Source organism: Zeugodacus cucurbitae, chromosome Y (assembly GCF_028554725.1).
Source record: "Zeugodacus cucurbitae isolate PBARC_wt_2022May chromosome Y, idZeuCucr1.2, whole genome shotgun sequence".
Taxonomy (NCBI): Eukaryota; Metazoa; Arthropoda; class Insecta; order Diptera; family Tephritidae; genus Zeugodacus; species Zeugodacus cucurbitae.
Window position 1 is genome coordinate 6,271,314 of NC_071673.1, and position 22,306 is coordinate 6,293,619.

The window sequence follows — 22,306 nt, forward strand, 5'->3', positions numbered from 1 at the left end:
CAAGGTTTTTGTGATTTCCATGTGCCCTCCAATTGGACCGTTATGCATTTTCTTAAGTACATCAGGAATTCTTACTTTCGGAACGATTATAAGAGTTCGGGAACTTTGTCCATCTTCGCTTTCCCATACTCGATGCAAGCAGCCAGATACCAACTTTAAACTGTTCCACTGTGCCCAATATGCCTTTGCAACTGCAGCTATTTCTTCTTTCGTTGGACGCTTGTTCAGCTCTACTCCATGCATTACCAGTTCCAAATCTGGATCTTATTGCTGACATTTTCGTAAATCCTTTGGATCCCAGCCTTCTGTCGAAGTCTATAATGTCTTCTTTGGCCTCAGCTCTTGAACAATGTCGACATTCAAAATTACAAGGACGACGGGACATCGCGTCCGCATTCCCATGTCTACAACCTTTTCGGTGTTCTATAGAGAAGTCATAACTTTAGAGTCTCTCAATCCACCGTGCCAACTGTCCTTCTGGATTCTTGAATTGTTGAAGCCATTTTTAATGCTGCGTGATCTGTCCTTATTCGAAATTTATTTATAGAAATGTTTGATGCACTTCACCAATGCCAGTAATTCTCTTCGCGTTACGCAATAATTCTCCTCTGGCTTAGTTATCGTCTGGCTATAATACGCGACCACTTTCTCATTCCCGTCAATCACTTGTGATAGAACGCCTCCTATTGCATAGTCACTAGCATCCGTGTTCAAAACGAACGTTGAGCCTGGAACTGGATATGCTAACATTGGCGCAGTACATAATCTCTCCTTCAGAGTTTGGAAGGCCAATTCTTGTTCTTCATTCCATTCAAAGGCTCTGTTCTTCTTCGTGAGTTCATGGAGGCTACTAGCTACGCTGGCGAAATTTGGAACGAATCGTCGGTAATACCTACACAGTCCAAGGAAACTCCGCAATTCATGTAAATTTTTAGGTCTGGGCCAATCCTTTACTGCCTCTATCTTTTCCTGAGCTGTACAAATGCCCTTCGTAGTCACTTTGTGTCCTAAATAGCTCACTTCCTTCTTGAACAGAGAACACTTCTTTGGGCTCAGTTTTAAACCAGCGCTGGCTATACGTTGGAAAACCTCTTCGTCTTTTCTTTGTCTTCTTCGTTTACTTCCACTTGCCAATAGCCACTTTTCAAATCGAGTGGCCTGATAGTGAGTCTAGGGTGTCATCTATTCTAGGTAATGGATAACTGTCTTTCTTCGTGACATTATTCAACTTTCTGTAGACCACGCAATACCTCATGTTACCATATTTCTTCTTCACAAGTACTACAGGTGAACTCCATGGACTCGATGATGGTTCAAATATGCCGCTATCGCTCATTTCACGTATGGTCTGGCTTACAACTTCACGTTTGGCTAATGGAACGCTGCGAGGAGCCTGGCGGATTGGTCTTGCATCTCCGGTGTTGATGGAATGTTTCACAATTTTGGTTCTACCTGGTTTGGATTCATCTTTGTCGAATATGGTGGAGTATCTGAGAAGAAGTTGTTTGGCCTTGTTTTTATGGTCTACTTCAAGTTCCTTGGTCCATGCATTAATCTCGTTTGAAATATCGTTTTTACGGTGAGTTACACTCATTAAGGACTCTTACTGGAACTCTTTTGTCTTGTCGTGTCATAGCCAGGGTTTTTTCTATAAGTACGTTTGGTATAGATTCTTTTGTGCCTTCAACAACCCACAACGTGTCCGTCCCATAGTCTCCATCTATTTCTGCCCAAATAATTGCTTCTGATTTTGGTGGAATCTTCTGATTTTCTGTTATTAACACTTGTCTAACGTTGCATTTGTTATCATAACCTTTACTGGCTAGAAAGTCTACTCCAATTATGACTTCGTCGACGATATCTGCCACTATAAAGTTATGTGACACGGCTATTTTTCCTATTCCAATTTCGCACGTTACTTCCCCGAGAACTTGAGCATCATCTCCAGTTGCAGTACGTAACTTTGCACCAGCTAGTGGTTTTACTTCCTTGTTAACTAGATCCGATCGAATTATGGAATGTGTTGCTCTCGTATCCACAGTCAGAATGCGCTTTTTACCATCCACGCATCAGATGAGAGACAGAGATTACAGGGCAATTACTTGAGGGAGTGGCTCACTTTAGTTTAACGATTGGGAGCTTTTCAGAGTTGGTTGGTCTTCTTCAGCTTTGCGTTTCCGTCCGGATAGGTAATTGGGCCGATTCAATTCCATATTGCAATTACTTGCAATATGGCCGCCTTTACCGCAGTTGAAGCATTTAACCACACCATCACTTTTCTTACGTGTTTCTCCAGATTTCTCCAACATTTTATGCATTTCTTCCAAAAATTTCTTCGTCCAGGCAGGCTCTTCTATTTCTACACGATGAGCTTTAAATGTTCTGTTACTAAGTAAAGAGGCAGTTTCGTGCGTTAGAGCAAAGGACAGTGTTTCTGCAAATGTCAATTTTGGGCATGCTAGTGCAGAATAACGCGTATTCTCGTCTCGTATACCATTAACGAAACTGTGGATTTTTATATCCTCTATATATTCTGCGGACTTATGCGCATAAGCCAAGTGAGCTAACCTTTCCACTTCCGTAGCAAATTCTTGCAGAGACTCTCTAGCTTTTTGTTTGCAATTTTGCAGTTCGATTTGGAAAATTTGTCTCCGGTGCTCACTTCCATACCGTCTTTCTACAGCAGCCATCAACGCTTCGTAACTGCTTGACTCGCAATTGGGTATAGTTTGTAGAATTTCCGCAGCAGCCGCTTTTAAATCCACGAACAATTGGGCAACTTTGTCTTCCGCTTAAACTTTATCTTGCTCTTCTGAAATCTTTGTTGACACTTCTGCTACCACCTGTGATATACGTGCATCCTGTTCCTTCAACTGTATTGATACTTGAACTGATATCGGCGTGGATAGTTCTGTTATTTGCTCTTTCATTTGGTCCTTTATTTGTTGGGACAACTATGTTGTTAAACGTGTGTCCAGTTCTTCCTGCGCTTCAAACTGTGATTGCTGCTGGGATTTCATCTACTTCATTTCGAATGGCTGCGCCTGCAACTGTGACGACATCTGCGGTGACATCTGGGACACTGCAGACAAAATTATGTTCATGTCTATTACTCCTGACGAACATGGAGTATCTTCCTTTTCCTCAATTTTCGTTGTCGATTCTTCTAACAGCGATTCAAAAACAAATTAGTCCACGTTGATGTTGTCTTCTTCCATCGCCTCTCGCAAACGAGCTTGTAACTCAGCTTTCAACCCATTCGTTGCCAAGCCTCCTTGTTCCAACTCCTCTTTAAATCGTTGAACTTAACCATTATCTCCTATGGAATTTTATTTGTCAATCCCACTTCTGACACCAATTGTAACGGATTTCCAAAATCTGTCGTTTACTCTAAAACTCTACCTTGAGTTCGATCACTGGATTGTCAAATAAAAGTCACTGAAAAACTTAACACTTTATTACTCGTTGTACAAATTTACAACTTCTTACTTATAGCTTGTTTACACATTAATCGGCAACTCTCTAATTAGAACTGAGTGTTGCTGCCAGTCCGGCAGCCCTTATATACCCGGGTGTTAGCAAGTTATCGTCACTCGAACATTCTGGCAACGACGAATATCGATGTCTGGATAAATCTGGCAAGTTATCGATTTCGTTGTTGATTCTAGTTTATTCTAGCATACATGTTCGTCACAATATATATGGTATAAAGTTGGAAACCCTGAAATTAAAGCAGTTTAGGTAGTTTTCAACATAACTTTTGTATGGTAGGTTTTCTGCGAACGCCTAGAATGCACCTATGAGCGCTGCCCCAGCCACGATGTCAAAATCGTGCTTGGCGATTTTAACGACAGGGTGGGTAAAGAACGTGTCTTTGGCACAACAGTCGAAAAAATCAGCCTTTATGACGAAACATTGTCAAACTCGCCATCGCTGATCAACTTCGCTAGGCCCCGAAATATGGTTGTCTGAAGTTCCAGATTCCAGCACAAGCAGACTCATCAAGCAACGTGGCTGTCCCCTGATAGAAACACGCGCAATCAAATCAATCACGTTGTGATAGACGGATGACATGTCTCCTGTGTTTTAGACGTGGTCTTCGGCAACGCCAAAACACCAGTTGATACGATGAGAATTGTCGTTCCGCAGTGGAGAGAAAACAGACTGCCTACCTCGCAAAGTTGCGATCGACCACAACACGTTCGGGGTGGGATACATATCGAGAATTGAAGAGGGAAGCAATACGCATATGCAGACGTAAAAAGAAAGAGGCTGCAATGAAAGAGTATAAAAAGCTTGAAAAGTTGGCCGACATGGGTAACGCTCGAAAATTTTATGAAAATATGAGGCAATTTACAGAAGGTTTCAAGACCATAGCATTATCATGTAGGGGCCGAGAAGGTAATCTGGTATGGGATGTCCAGAGCATACTAGGATTATGGAGGAAACACTTCTCCGACCTGCTAAAAGGCAGTGAAAGTACAACACCAGGAGATGGCGAACACGATTCCCCAATCGATGAAGATGAAATAGATTTTGAACTACCCGATCGTCAAGAAATTCGAATAGCAATTACCCGCTTGAAAAATAACAAAGCGGCGGGGGCCGATGTATTATCGTTGAGCAACACCAAAAGCTCCGTCAGGATCGGGAAGGACCTCTCCGAGCCGTTTGATACCAAACGAGGTTTCAGACAGGTATGTTGGAAAAAATAATAGAGCTGCAGAGCTAAATAGAGAAGGTATAATATTCTATAAAGGTGTGCAGCTGCTGGCGTACGCCGATATTGATATCATCGGAAGAGGATCAAGTGGAAAGTGACCTGGCTTCACTTGGTGTTTCCCGTTGGCGCCAAAAAGCAAAAAGGAGAAACGAGTGACGCGCTCTGGTGGATTCGGCATAATCGGGCTACACCAAATATACATACACATATGTTTTTTTTGGACAGATCACACATAGGTACCAATCGTTAGCCATACTCGTCTCACATATTCAAAGAAGGTGATGCGTGCACCTCGTCAGTTCTTCGCCTCCGAATTTGAATAGTTCGGGCGGTAATCTATTGGCCCCGCCTCTTTGTTGATTTTCAAGCAGGTAATTGTATATTATTTATTCCACCACCATCTATTGGGCAATAGCGATTTGTGTCACACTTTCACTTACATTCAGAAGGTTGAAGAAGTGCCCTGGGCATCAGTCTCAAGATTACCTCCTTGGCTACTACATGAAAATGTAGGTATTGAAAACTTCTGTAAATCAGCTCATCTTTTCTTAAAATTTTCGAGCATAACCAATGTCGGCAAGCATTTCAAACCCTACATACTCTCGGTTCTATAATATTAACAATCTGGTTTATAATATTAAAATGTTAAAAAAATAACAATATGATAATATATATATTTTTCAGTTTCAGCTTACGCCAAATAATAACGAAGACAATTCTACGACCAACCCGACAAATGTATGTACATATATATTATATATTCATAACATAGTAAATTATTAAAATAATATAAGCCAATATGATAATTTACATTTTTTTCAGCTTCAGTTTGGACCAAATAATAACGGAGATAATTCTACGACCAACCACAAAAATGTAGGTATATACAATGTATATATACTAATCGGTATTAATTCTAATTAATTTACTAAGCACTTTATTACTCGTTATTGGAGTTTAAAACTTCTTACTTTTGACTCCTTGAAATTAAATCGACAACTTTTTAAATATAACTAAGCCCTGTTCGGCAGCGTTTAAATAGTAGATCTTTGACAACACATCACCACTCGAACATTCTGGAAACTACGAATTTCGGTCTGACAAGTTACCTATTTCGATTGTATATTCTCAATGGTGTTGGTATACTAGTTCGTCACACCAATTAACGACTGAGTTTGATCGTCCCGATTAGAAAATTTTTTCCAATTATTTGTATGCGATTCACCTTATCATTGATGCATTAAATAACGTCCTTCGTTGGTCAATCCCAACTACACTGGAATTTAGGAGACAATTCTTTCTTCGTTTTGTGAGTTATATAAGCGAGCGATAATAAGCGAGCGCTCGTTACTCGACTCTCTATCGCCATTGCGATACGTATTTCCTTTGATTTGCAAGACGATTTTCAGTCTCTGATGAAGATTCTCCATGACGGCGTCTTTTTGGTACCCTCCAGAAAGTAGAGTTATATGTAGATCATTTGAGCTTTTTAAAATGAAAATAAATTTAACTGTCTTGGTACAAAGTACTAAATTATTTGCTTAGCAGCTAATAAAATGTATTCAAAAAATTATAAGAACTAATCGAATCACTAATCTGTTTGAATAGTTAAACGGTACAATATACTATTTACTGAAAAAATTAAAATTAGATGGATTTAGTTCTGAAAAGAACTGGTGTTTCGTTTTGATCATTTTCCCAAAATCTTCAGAGTGGCAGCGTCTGATTTGTTTATGTTTTTTAGGTGAATTGTAATTTAGCGTTGTGAGATTGAAAACAAAACTCTATAGATATGGAGGTAGGCTGGAAAAATTATACGTATTTTGTATTGTTGTTGTATTTTAATGAAATTTTTAACACTTTGTGCAGTTTGGTCCAACTTGAAAGATAGGATAGTTTATAACTCTTCTTATAGTCGCATTATTTATTTATTGCAAATTATTTGTTTATTATTAGCAAAGAGCTATCCACCAGTTGGTGGCGCTAAGTGCGCTATGTTACAGTAGATGGCGCTATATTTCTTTCTAAATTTTCATGGATTTAAGCTGTCATAACAAACGCTGCCACTTGCTAAAACATTAAATAAAAATGCGTTGTTTGAAGTTTATATTATTTGTGGTATAGTTATACGAATCTATGACTTCCAATATTCTAAATTTAAGAAAATATCACATACAATCCGTGAAATAAATAAAGTTATGTACATATGTATGGTCAAACAAATAAGCAATGTTGCCACTCTTTTCCAGTAAATCTTCCTCGAATTTGGGAGATTTCAGAAAAATTTAGGAAATCGCAGAGTTGATTTCTGCATGTATTTCCTAAATGCAAAAAAAAATTCATTTATTTGCATTTAGGTATAGAATTTTGTATGGCTAATGCCCGGTTTCACAGTCCATACTTAAGTTGTGCCTAAATAAAATCTTAGCTAAGTATTGTTGCAAACTGAGTAGTCGTTTGCGTTTCACAGTCAATGCTTAATTTCTATAAAATTTTATTATGATATATGGAACGTAAGGGGCAACATATGTTTTACAAATGTTATTCATAAAAATATGTTTGAAATATTTAAATTATAACAGACAATAAATAAATTTGCGAGAAAAATTATATCAAAAATTGATGAAAACAACAAAAGAACCCCAAATTTCATCACTAGCGGGTCGGAGCACCTATGGGAACTGAAGGAAAAGTATAAGCTGTTATTGAGTGCAAACGAACGGACACATGCCCTACGCTACGAAAGATGTCGCTGAAAATTCAAAGCAAATTCAAAACAAAAATCAGCTGTTATTTAAGCATTGCTTAAACCTCCCATTTCCAGTTAAGCTAACCTAAGTATGAACTGTAAAATACTATTTTCCTGTTTTATCTTAAGCACAAGATAAGTATGGAGTACATTTGGAGTTAAATTTAGAGCTATATGTGCTATTGCAGTAGATGGCGCTACATGAGAATACATTTATTGACACTAAAGTGCTGAACACAAAGACGACGACACCACACGACGTAGCGACGGCTGATCACAAATGTCGCTTTGAAGCCAGCGTCTTGAACATTTTGAAGACGGCAGCGACATATCAAACAGCAATTTCATTGTTGCCGTATTGAAATCTTTCACTTCAATAAAATTTACATATTTAGGTTAAAGTGAAATTATTTGTGCAAAAAATGTAAAAATGGTCGATTTATTTGTTTTAAATAATCGATTGTTAATATAAATGATATATCAAAGTTATTTTAGGTTTCCGCTGGCAAAATAACGTCATACTTATTAGAACTTTGAATAATTTTACATTTCACTTATTAGTGGCAGCTCTACAGCGGCCATTGTCGTCGGCAAAATTAGAAACATTTCTAATTTGGCGACAGCGAAGACTTCAACCCTTTTGTCGTGAAGTCGTGCTGTTGTCAAAAAATCTGTGCCCATAAGAACGCGTGTATTTTAATATTTGACAGATGTCGCTCGTCGCTTGTCGTCTTCTATGTGTTCAGCACATTATTTGTGATACTAACGGCTGACGTTGTAAGGTAATTGAATAAGTGCGCTGTATTAGGCTAGATGGCGCTATAAAAGCAGATGCTGTTATATTAAAGTCCAAACGTTTATTTTAGCTAAAATTTATTAAACGTAAAACGTGTGTTTAAAATTCATCAGACTCGGCCACGCTTTGCTTTCTTTTTATTATTTAAACCTCTTTAAACGAATTAAATAAAAGTAAGTATTTTTAGCTTGCTTTTCATTTTATTTATTAAATCTTATTTTGAAAAAAAAAAAAAAACCAAACCTCAATAATGCACAGTCTGCAGTTTCTTATTCTTTTAGCTTTTGCCATGTCCATTAAGTCAAGGCCAAACAATGTCCATTTGTGGGTTAGATTTGGATAATCCATGTTTTTCCCATGGGCAATTATATGTTGCATGCTCACGTGTGGGAACACCATCAAATCTATTTGTGTTAGCTCGAGACAGGTTAACCAAAAATAGTTAAATTAAAATGTTTATAATTCAAAAAAATAAATACTACTATTAAAAATTAAGAATTATCTTTCCTAAGATTATAAAATTAAATGTTACATGTTATCAACTAACAATTTTTTAATTAACTTATTTGTTAAAAACTTGAATATAAAATCAAAAATGAACTATTTTATGAAAATTTGTGCTTATTATCAACTCTACGAAAATTTTCATCAATAATTCTAAAAATTTTGACCTCAAGTTCAAATCTCAATCCAGTGGATTTTTATACCAGATATGTATACACTAAGGTTTCTGTCTTTATTCATAAATAATAATTTCACTGTAGTGAATAGTTTACTACAACACAGCAAATCTAAAAGTGAGGAAATGTTCATTCTGAGAATTCGAATGATTCAAACCGATTTATCGTTTAAGTTCAAAATTTTACAGTTTCATATGTACATACCTATGTATGTACATATGTGTCAACTTCGCCAAAAATATTTATATTGATCAGAGACGTTATTCCCTGAATATATTAACATTCCATACAAATAAATGGCCTTTAACAGAGTTCAAAAAGCGTTTTAACTATTTCAAATAAAAATTGGGCGGGGCGAAGTTCGCCGGGTCAGCTTGTAAACATATATAAATAAGGAGAACTGTAAGACTTACGTAACTAGTTCTCGTTTATAATAGTAAAATGTTAAAACAATCACAATATGATAATTTATATATTTTTCAGTTTCAGCTTACGCCAAATAATAACGCAGACAATTCTACGACCAACCCGAAAAATGTATGTACATATATATATTTATAAGATAGTATATATTTGGTAAAAATCATGACATTGTTCAAAATCGAATGAGAAATGAAATTATTAAAAGATTATATAAACCAATTTTTTTCAGTTTCAGTTTGGACCAAATAATAACGGAGACAATTCTACGACCAACCACAAAAATGTAGGTATATACATTTGTATATACTAATTGGTATTAATTCTAATTTACTAAGCACTTTATTACTCGTTATTGGAGTTTAAAACTTTTTACTTTTAACTTCTTGAAATTAAATCGACAACTTTTTAAATATAACTAAGCCCAGTTGCCCGTTCGGCAGCGTTTAAATATTAGATCGTTGACAATATATCACAACTCGAACATTCTGGAAACTTCGAATTGCGGTCTCAGGATAAATCTGACAAATTACCTATTTCGATTGAATATTCTGGTAGGTGTTGGTATACTAGTTCGACTGTATGCGATTCAATTTATCTTTGATTCATTTAATAACGTCCTTTCGAGATTGCGAGAGTATAAAATGTTCGGTTACACCCGAACTTAGCCCTTCGTTACTTGTTTTTTCTCTAAATTTACATATAAAATTCCCCGCTTAGGAGCCTCCGCTTGTTATTTTCAGAAAGCAGAGATCTATGTAGATCATTTGAGATTTTTTAAATTAAAACAAATTTAATTGCCTTGGAAAAAAGTATTAAATTATTTGGTTAATAACTAGTAAAATGTATTTGAACCAGTAAGGATCGGCAAAGTTCAGGTGTCACAATTTATTTATTTAACTTAATTAATATTATATAATACACAATTTGACCTACATATTCGTCATATATATTCCATTGAAAGTTGGAAACCCTAATATTAGGTTAGAAGCACCGAGGTCCTCATGTTCGATATATGGGGCCTTGAAAACCTATGGTCCGATTTCGGCGATTTTTAGAAATGGGCTGCCACACTATAAATACAGTATTTGTGCAAAGTTTTGCACCGATATCTTCACTAGTGCTTACTTTATATATTGTAAAGTAAACAATTCAGATCATCTTCTAAGTTCTGGTATATAGGAAGTAGGCGTGGTTGTGAAGCGATTTGGCCAATTTTCACAACATATTATTGGGAGGTAAGGAAACTATTACAAACCTAGTTTCATTGAAATCGGTCAAGTAGTTCCTGAGATATGGTTTTTGACCCATAAGTGGGCGACGCCACGCCCATTTTCCATTTTGTAAAAAACTCTGAGTGCAGCTTCCATCTCCTATTTCTTTTGTGAAATTTAGTGTTTCTGACGTTTTTCGTTAGTGAGTTAACCCACTTTTAGTAATTTTAAACCTAACCCTTGTATGGGAGGTGGGCGTGGTTATTATCCGATTTCTTTCATTTTTGGACTGTATTAAGAAGTGGCTAAGAAACACGACTGCAGAAAGTTTGGTTTATATAGCTTCATTGGTTTGCGAGATATATATAAATAACCGATTTGGGGGCGGGACTACGCCCACTTCCCCAAAAAAATTACATTGAAATATGCCCCTTCCTGGTGCGATCCTTTATTCTAAATTTTACTATTATAACTTTATTTATGGCTTAGTTATGACACTTTATGTGCTTTTAGTTTTCGCCATTTTGTGGGCGTTGCAGTGGACCGATTTTGCCCATTTTCGAAATCAACCCTCTCACGGTCCAAGGAACATGTGTTCCAAGTTTCATTAAGATATCTCAATTTTTACTCAAGTTACAGCTTGCACGGACGGACTGACGGACAGACGGACAGACGGACAGACGGACGGACAGACATCCGGATTTCAACTCCACTCGTCATCCTGATCATTTATATATATATAACCCCATATCTAACTCTTTTATTTCTTGGTGACACAAACAACTTTTATGTGAACAAAACTATGATACTCTGTGCAACAGGTTGCGAGAATATAAAAATAACAGTATGATAATATATATATTTTTCAGTTTCAGCTTACGCCAAATAATAACGAAGACAAGTCTACGACCAACCCGAAAAATGTAAGTACATATATATTATATATTTATAACATAGTACATTATTAAAATAATATAAACCAATATGATAATTTACATTTTTTTCAGTTTCAGTTTGGACCAAATAATAACGGAGACAATTCTACGACCAACAACAAAAATGTAGGTATATATATACATACATATTTATATATACTAATCGGTATTAATTTTAGGTAATTTATTAAGCCCTTTATTACTCGTTATTGGAGTTTAAACCTTTTTACTTTTGACTTCTTGAAATTAAATCGACAACTTTTTAAATATAACTAAGCCCTATTGTCAGTTCGGCAGCGTTTAAATAGTAGATCCTTGACAACACATCACCACTCGAACATTCTGGAAACTACGAATTTCGGATAAATCTAACAAGTTACCACTTCGATTCAATAATGAAAAGGCAAGCTACTCGGGACTAATTTTAGACAGGAAGCTGTTATGGAAACCAAACTTGGAGGCCAGGGCCAGTTGCAAAAGAATGGTTGGACCAAAATGGGGACTAACTCCTCATGTGACATTGTCTCTACACAGCTGTAGTAAGACCGATTAGGACATATGGGATACTGGTCTGGTGGCCAATAATTGACAAGAAGTACGCAGTAAAGCGTATGACAAGTTTACAAAGAGCGGCATGTATATGTATCTGTGGAGCTCTCAGAACAACGCCGAGCCAGGCATTAGATCGATTCTGTATTTACTGCCTATAGATCTATTCTGCAAACAACAGGCGGCGAAATCGGCACTAAGGCTGAGGGAATCGTCGCTACTGCAAAACTGCAATAGGGGACATTCCAGTATACTCGGCAAGTTCCCATTTCTACCGAATAGTACGGACTTTCGAAATCCTATAGAAATGAATCTAAACTCGGACCTACACATATCCTTCCCCTCTAGAGGGGAGTGGGAAATGGGAAAAGTGGACAAAGATTCCGAGATAAGTATCTATAGAGACGGTTCAAAACTCGACAAACGGATAGGAGGCGGGGTATTTTCAGAGAAACTGGATACCAGAATCGCTTTCCGATTACCGGATCACTGCAGTGTTTTCCAAGCAGAGATCTCTGCAATCAAAGAAAGCCTTCTCGTTTTGTCAAAAAGAGTGCTAACGACTAAGCACATATTCATATTTTCGGATAGTCAAGCGGCTTTAAAATCACTAAAGTCGCATAGAATATCATCGAAGATAGTGAAAGAGTGTTTGGATTTACAAATAGCAATGACATCATATTTCACGATACACCTGCAATGGGTCCCGGGACATAGTGACATTCCTGGAAAGTGCGTAGCAGATGAATTAGCCAGATTGGGCACAACATTGTAGTTAGATGCTAATAAAGAGGGAATTTATATACCTCTGACAACGTGCAGATACCTAATAGATATACATGCTGTTGATATGGCTGAATCACAATGGAAACAATCAACGACTTGTTCCGTAAGTAGACAAACATGGCCTCAATGGAGTAAGAGCCGCACTTGTCGTTTACTGAAATTTAATAGGAATGACACAAGAACCCTTGGAAGAAGAAGAGGAAAAAGCGATTAAAAACCTTCTATGTGGATGTAAGGCTCTGTACACGAAAAGAATTGCAACTATTGGACGCGGATGTGGGTGAAGTTGCTCATCTCAAATTATGTGAACTTTTTCACTTTATTAAGACCACAGGGTGGTTCAAAGGTGACTCTATAGTGTGAGGGTTGGTTTTGGTATACTAGTTCGACTGCATGCGATTCACCTTATCTTTGATTCATTTAATAACGTCCTTCATTGGTCCATCCCAACTACATTGGAATTTAGTAGACAATTCTTTCTTTCGTTGAGAGTTATATAACAACACCCAATCTCCTTTAACAAATCTTTCAGAACTCACTGCATTGTCGTATTTGGCCTTAATTGAATCCGCACCAGTCAACAGAGTTTTTTTGGTAAATCATAGTAATAGAAAGGGATGTTATTTTTCAAACTTTATAACTCCCCTACCAGACGGGATAATTCACTATTAACTACAGGAATCACCGATTAGGTGCCCTCCCGTTTAAGTGCCATTCCCGCTTAAGTGACAATATTGTGCGGTATCGTTGTTTTTTCTCTCAATTCACATATAAAATTCCCCGCTTAGGAGCCTCCGCTTGTTATTTTCAGAAAGCAGAGATCTATGTAGATCATTTGAGCTTTTCAAATGAAAGCAAATTTAACTGCCTTGGAAAAAAGTATTAAATTATTTGGTTAATAGCTAGTCAAATGTATTTGAACAAGTAAGGATCGGCTAAGTTCAGGTGTCACCGAACATTTTATACTCTTGCAATCTATTTATTTAATTCAATTAATATAGCAAACAATTGGACCCACATATTCGGCATATATATGGTATAAAGTTGGAAACCCTAAAATTAAAGCAGTTTTAGTAGTTTTCTTTGGCACAACAGTCGAAAAATTCACGCGCAATCAAACCAATCACGTTGTGATAGACGCATGACATGTCTCCTGTGTTATAGACGTGGTCTTCGGCAACGCCAAAACACCAGTTGGTACGATGAGAATTCTCGTTCCGCAGTGGGAAGAAAACAGACTGACTACTCCTACCTCGAAACGTTGCAATCGACCACAACACGTTCGGGGTGGGATGGATATCGAGAATTGAAGAGGGAAGCGATTCGCATATGCAGACGTAAAAAGAAAGAGGCCGAAATGCATGAGTATGAAAAGCTTGAAAAGTTCGCCGATATTGGTAACGCTTGAAATTTTTATGAAAATATGAGACGATTCACAGAAGGTTTCAAGACCATAGCATTATCATGTAGGCACCAAGGAGATAATCTGGTAAGGGATGTCCAGAGCATACTAGGATTATGGATGAAACACTTCTCCGACCTGCTGAAAGGCAGTGAAAGTACAACACCAGGAGATGGCGAACACGATTCCCCAATCGATGACGATGGAATAGATGTTGAATTACCCGACAGTCAAGAAATTCGAATAGCAATTACCCGCTTGAAAAATAACAAGGCGGCGGGGGCTGATGTATTACCGTTGAGCAACACCAAAAGCTCCGTCAGGATCGTTTGATACCACCTCTCCGAACCGTTTGATACCAAACGAGGTTTCAGACAGGTCTGTTGGAAAAAATAATAGAGCTGCAGAGCTAAATAGAGAAGGTATAATATTCTATACCTCAGCTGCTTGCGTACGCCGATATTGATATCATCGGAAGAGGATCAAGTGAAAATGACCTGGCTTCACTTGGTGTTTCCCGTTGGCGCCAAAATTCAAAAAAGGAGAAACGAGTGGCGCGCTCTGGTGGATTCAGCTATAATCGGCCTACACCAAATATATATTCATATATGTTTTCGGTTATTGCCATTTCGTGGGCGTGGCAGTGGTCCTATTACTCCCATCTTGTTACTAAACCTACCTATGGTGCCAAGAAATACGTCTTCCAAGTTTCATCAAGATATCTCAATTTTTACTGACGTTACGGCTTGCTCAGACGGACGGACAGGTAGACAGACATGCGGATTTGAACTTTACTTGCCACCATGATCATTTTGATATATGTATATAACACCATATCTTACTCGTTTAGTTTTAGGTCTTACAACCAACCGTTATGTGAACAAACCTATAATACTCTCTTTAGCAACTTTGTTGCCAGAGTATAAAAATTATAAGAACTACTCGAGTCACTAATCTGTTTAAATAGTTAAACGGTACAATATATTTTTTACGAAAAATTGAATTGTAATTTAGCGTTGTGCGATTGAAAACAAAAACTGTAATGATATGTAGGTAGGCTGGAAAATATTACGTATATGCATGTGTGCGCATCTTGTATGTATGTGTACAGTTAATATCTATACTAATATTATAAAGCTGAAGAGTTTGTTTGTTTGTTTGTTTGAACGCGCTAATCTCCGAAACTACTGGTTCGAATTGAATAATTCTTTTTGTGTTGGATAGTCCATTTATCGAGGAAGGCTATAGGAAGAAACAGTGGTAAATGTGTAAAAAACGAGATTTTGGCAACAATTCGATCTCAAAATGGCATTACGTTGGCTCTCGCATCTACTGGAATTGCAGCAACGCTACTTGAAGTTGGAAGAACGGCACATACGACACTGTAGCTTCAGTTAAACATGCAAATCTATGAAACATATATGTATGAGATGAGCGCAATTTTCTAGAAGCACTTGACAGAACAATGAAAGATCTGTGGAATAATAATCATTGCTTTGGTGGCGTAATGATACTGTTATTGACAAACACATTCTGTTATTTCGAAATCAACAGCGGCGGAGGAATTGAACGCATGTCTCAAGTCATCGTACTTGTGGCGGCACGCGAAAACCATATGATTGACCATGAATATGCTTGTGTTCCTGCAACAGGATAGCACCGCAGAAAATCTGCAAAGAACTGGGCACATTCCGGTTAATACTTCTAATGGTTTGATATCAATCCGAACATTAGCCAAATTTATCGTAACTTCGATTGATTGAGTGCACGCAGATTTTTAACTGTCAAAAATACCGATGTCGATGACTTAATCTATACGACTTAAAGTCAACTTCCGGGATATTTGTGTTCATACACATCGATCGACCATGTTGAAAATGAAGACGAAGCTGTGAATTATCCAGTGAAATTTCTAAATTCTTTGTCATTATAATGCTTTGTCATTTATTATGCTTCGCAATCTTCAAGCAGCAATCGAATAATGTAAGAATTGCAAGAATTTTTTAAAGGGACTTACAAGGGGGCAGTATGCTTGATTCTACGAATTTCTTTGAGTTCCAACGATTTGCCATTTCAGTTCAAACGTATCCAGTTTCCAATGAAACTTGCATTTGGGATGACAATCAAAAGGTCTCAAAGACAGTCGCTGGAGGTGTGTGGCATAAATTTCATTCACGAGTTGAAAAATCATCTTCTCTGTACATTTACGCACCGGAACAGAAAACAAAAAAAGTTGTTTATTAAGCTGCGTTACATTGAAAAAAAAAATTAGAAATCGCAAAAATCGCAAATAAATGTTTTCCAACACTATACAAATTCAACTTTGTTTTCAAAACAAATAATTTCACGCAGTGCAACGACTGCGGAGCCAGCTAGTTTTAAATATAATTTTAATACATGTAGATATTTTTTACTGAAATTTGTACTCTCAAATAGATCAATGAATATTCTGGAAAAGTTATTGAAATATGTAACATATAAACTGATAAAATATTATTGTATTAAAAATGGAGTAGTTCAAATAAATAATAATAATCTATTGCAGTAACAGGAACCATATATATCGAACTATATATATCGAATGGAATTTCTAAATTGAATAATTTAACAAGTAAGGAAAGGCTAAGTTGGGGTGTAACCGAACATTTTATACTCTCACAATTTATTGAAGAAATTTTATTAAGATAACGCACAAATTTACCCATAAATTCGGCATAAAGTTTAATAGAATAACGAAAATCGTCCTATATAGTGTATGAGGGCTGAGGTAATTCCTGAACCGATTTCATTCAATTTCACCAGGAAGGTACACTATATCCAATTCTATACGCTCACTTAATTTTGCTAATATATATCACATATTAACCAATACATATATGCGTAATAAAGCCCAATAAAGGTTTTGAAAACCCTTTAAATAGGTATATGGGAGCTAGGGGATGATATTTTTGCAAAACCTATAATTATGTATATGGGAGCTAAGAGATGTTGTGACCCGATTTTAATAATTTGTAGAACAGAGACACACTATTGGAAGAAAACAATTTCCTCTGAATTACATTAAATTAGTTGAGAGATTTACCAACATTTTCGGTTAAAATTTAACCTTAGGCGCTGAGTTCAACATGTTCGATATCTGGGGCCTTGAAAAGTTATAGTCCGTTTTCGACAATTATTTCACAAGTGATGCCACAGATCATATACTGTATTTGTGTAAAGTTTTATTTCGCTATCATCATTGGTTCCTAATGTATGTATATGTTATAAAGTGAAGGATTCAGATGGAATTCAAAAGTGAGTTATAAAGAAAGTAGTCGTGGTTGTGAACCGATTTCATCCATTTTCCACACATGTCATCAGGGTGTCAATAAAATATTATATACCGAATTTCATTGAAATCTGTCAAGTAGTTCCTGAGATATGGTTTTTGACCCATAAGTGGGCGATGCCACGCCCATTTCCCATTTTGTAGAAAGATCTGAGTGCAGCTTCCTTCTGCTATCATTTATGTGAAATTTTGTGCTTTTGACGTTTCTCGTTAGTGAGTTAACTTTTAGTAATTTTCAACCTAACCATTGTATGGGAGGTGGGCGTTGTTATTATCAGATTTCTTTCATTTTTGGACTGTATAAGGAAACGGCGAAAAGAAATGACTGCAGAAAGTTTGGTTTATATAGCTTTATTGGTTTGCAAGATATATTTAAAAAAAACCTATTTGGGGGCGGGGTCACGCCCACTTTTCCAAAAAAATTACATTCAAATATGCCCCTCCCTAATGCGATCCTATGTTCCAAATTTTATTTTCATAACTTTATTTATGGCTTAGTTATAGCTCTTTATGTGTTTTTGGTTATAGCCATTTTGTGGTCATGGCAGTGGTCCGATTCCGCCCATCTTCGAACTTAACCTTCTTATGGTGCCAAGGAACACGTGTTCCAAGTTTCATTAAGATATCTCAATTTTTAATCAAGTTACAGCTTGCACGGACGGACAGACGGACAGACAGACATCCGGATTTGAACTTTACTCGTCACCCTGATCACTTTGGTATATATAACCCTATATCTAACTCGTTTAGTTTTAGGACTTACAAACAACCGTTATGTGGACAAAACTATAATACTCTCTTTTGCAACTTTTGTTGCGAGAGTATAAAAACGCTTTTATAGCGGAGACATTTATATATATTAATACTTATTGTGACAAAACTATAATAGTTAGACATATGTTGACGCGACATATTTTATAATTATATGATCTGCAAATGTGTAGTACATTATTTTGTCCTATAATCAATAGTTTCGGCAGCGCCCCGATTTAATAATGTTTTTTGTAATTTTGGTATTGATCATTAAATTTTTTGAAAATTTAATATAGCATATGTTCCCCACAAATGATGTAGCTTTCCAACAGTGAAATAATTTTTCAAATCGGTGAAGTAGTTTCGGAGCCTTTTCAATGCAAACAAACAATCAAATGTTTCCTCTTTATAATATTAGTATAGAAGTATAGATTGTATCTTCTCTAATTAGATTGAAGAAGTCGCATGATAGTGAATCACGCCTTCTGAAAACTCGTTTGGTATCGAATGGTTCGGAGAGCTCGTTAGCGGTAAGCTTTAGTTTTTCACACGCTATGCTCGATGAGACCTTGTATGCGATATTGAGGGGTTTCACACTGTATTATAATTGGCCCATATTGTGGTATCTCCCTTTCAGTGGATTGGACAGATCACACAGAGGAACCAATCGTTAGCCCGTCTCACCATATTCAAAGAAGGTGATGCGTGCACCTTGTCTGTTCTTCGCCCCCGAATTTGAATAGTTCGCGGCAATCAAGCAGGTAATTGCTATTATTTATTCCATCATAATCGATTGGGCAATCCGTTTCGCTATCTCTTGGTTGCACAATTTCACTTACATTCAGAAGGTTGAAGAAGTGCCCTGGGCATCAGTCACGAGATTATCTCTTTGGTTCCTACATGAAAATAAAGGTATTGAAATCTTCTGTAAATTAGCTTATCTTTTCTTAAAATTTTCGAGCATTACCAATGCTGATCAGCTTTTCAACCCGTACATACTCTCGGTTCTATTATATAATATTAATATTCTGGTTTATAATATTAAAATATTAAGAAAAATAACAATATGATAATATATATATGTTTCAGTTTCAGCTTACGCCAAATAATAACGAAGACAAGTCTACGACCAAACCGAAAAATGTAAGTACATATATATTATACTAGCTTTTTACCCGCGGCTTCGCCTGCAGTGGAGTCATTAAATAAGTATGAGAGATAAAGAGTAAGGGTATAATAATAGAAATGAGTCAATATGATAACTAAATTTGATTGTTTTCCTGAGATCAACAATTTTTAAAAATTACTACAGACAGAAGTTTCAACACTTTAATATATGCCTATTGAAATGCAACAACAAATGTTAAAATATATATCACCGTCACACAAATAAATAATTCTGAATTCTAACAATTTAAAAAAATAAAATACAAAGTATTAATTTAAGATATTTTTGTAGACAATGTTATAAGTTTTCCTGTCGCGTGCAAATATGTGTAAATTCCTGGCATTAGATACACGTGAACAGGCTACATAAAGCTGACCATGAGAGAAGCATGGGTTTTCTAAATGCACTCCTGATACCTGTAATGTTTGTCCTTGTGCCTTGTTTATAGTAACAGCAAAGCTAAGCTTGACGGGAAACTGAATCCTTTTAAATTGGAATGGAAAGTCAGTGGGAATAATTGGTATCCGAGGTATTATAACACTATTTCCTTTACCGACACCTGTTAAAATAGTAGCACCAAGTATGTTTTGTCCCAATTTTTTTATCCGAAGCTTTGTTCCATTATATAGCCTAGGAGCATCTAGATTTCGCATAAGCATTACTGGTACATTTAGTTTCAATTGAAGTTTATGTGACGGTACACCCGATAGATCAAGTGAATTTAAAAACTCCACAGGATGTGAAGTACTTAGTTCCGTATCCATAATTGTATCCATTGACAAATATTCCTTCATTTCTCCCTGAACCTCGTTTAAAATGTCAGTGTTGATCCTATTAGCGATTTCATTTCTTGGTGCTAATATTGCTCTTGCACCCAACCACTGATCACTACACAAATTTTGTTTTAATTCCTTAAAAATATTAGCAATGAGATCCACATCACTTTTTACTAAATTACAAAATTCTCTTGACAGTGATATGTAGCCTTCAGCGTCAACGTCTAAACAACCATCACCAATTTTCAACAACATTTCTGCGTAAAGTCCTGAATCCACGTCATTATGAAAATGCACCCTCATATTCGTTTACAGGCGGAGTTTTTCAACTGTCGACCATAAGCTTGACGATTTAATGCACGCTTGAATTTCATCTGCTGGTGTCCCCCTCTGAATCACTGGGAGGGTTTGACGGAAATCACCAGCCAATAAAACCACCATGCCTCCCATTATATCTGTACTATCTCGCAAGTCCTGGAGGGTCCGGTTTAAAGCTTCTATAGCCTTTTTGTGAGACATTGTACTTTCATCCCACACTAAAAGCTTGCATTCTCGCAGCATTCTACCTCGTGAACTATTTTTACTAAAATTACAGATTGGCGAATCTTCCTGTGCCAAATTCAATGGTAATTTTAAAACGGAATGTGCGTACGACCGCCGTTTAATAGCGTCGCGGCAATACCTGACGAAGCTACGGCAACTGCTATTTTTTGGTCTTTTCTGACGGACATTAATAATAAGTTTAGTAAAAACGTTTTTCCAGTTCCTCCTGGTGCATCGAGAAAGAAGAGTCCACCACTACCGGAGTCTATTTTACGTAAAACTTGATGGAAAACATGATTTTGCTCTGGAAGTAATTGAGGAACTAATTCTATCACTTGATGTCGCAGTGCTATGAAATCTCTCGTGCAATTTCATTCTCAAAATCATCCATATTGTCTCGTCGAGGAAAAAATAAATTTTTTGACAAACAATTGTTTTATCTTTCGTAAAAAATTTTTTATTAATATAAAGTACCCTATGTTGCTTCTAGTACCTTCAAGAGTATATGTACAAAGTTTCATGATGATCGGTTCAGTAGTTTTTGCGTGAAAGCGTAACAAACAAACTTACATTCGCATTTATAATATTAAGTAGGGATATCGATATGACATTAATAGTACTGTTTAGGCACTTAAGAGGGAAATGCACTTAAGCGGGAACCACTGTACCTACTCCTACAACTTACATAAAATAATTAAGGACGACTTATGTTTGGGTAAAGCCGCTGATATTATATACTTTCATGTATACAAACTAAAATATTCCATTATAGATATACTTTTACTATATATTAGCAGACCCGGCCACATGTTTTTGTATTTTATCTTTTGTAAAAAATTTTTTATTAATATAAAGTACCCTATGTTGAACCTAGTACCTTCAAGAGTATATGTACAAAGTTTCATGATGATCGGTTCAGTAGTTTTTCCGTGAAAGCGTAACAAACAAACTTACATTCGCATTTATAATATTAGTAGGGATATTTATAACATAGTACATTATTAAAATTATATAAACCAATATGATAATTTACATTTTTTTCAGTTTCAGTTTGGACCAAATAATAACGGAGACAATTCTACGACCAACAACAAAAATGTAGGTATATACATACATATGTATATATACTAATCGGTATTAATTTTAGGTAATTTATTAAGCCCTTTATTACTCGTTATTGGAGTTTAAAACTTTTTACTTTTGACTTCTTGAAATTAAATCGACAACTTTTTAAATATAACTAAGCCCTGTTGTCAGTTCGGCAGCGTTTAAATAGTAGATCCTTGACAACACATCACCACTCGAACATTCTGGAAACTACGAATTTCGGATAAATCTGACAAGTTACCACTTCGATTCAATAATAAAAAAAAAAAAAGGCAAGCTACCCGGGACTAATTTTAGACAGGAAGCTGTTATGGAAACCACACTTGGAGGCCAGGGTAAAGAAGGCAGCTTTGGCACTATACACTTGCAAAAGAATG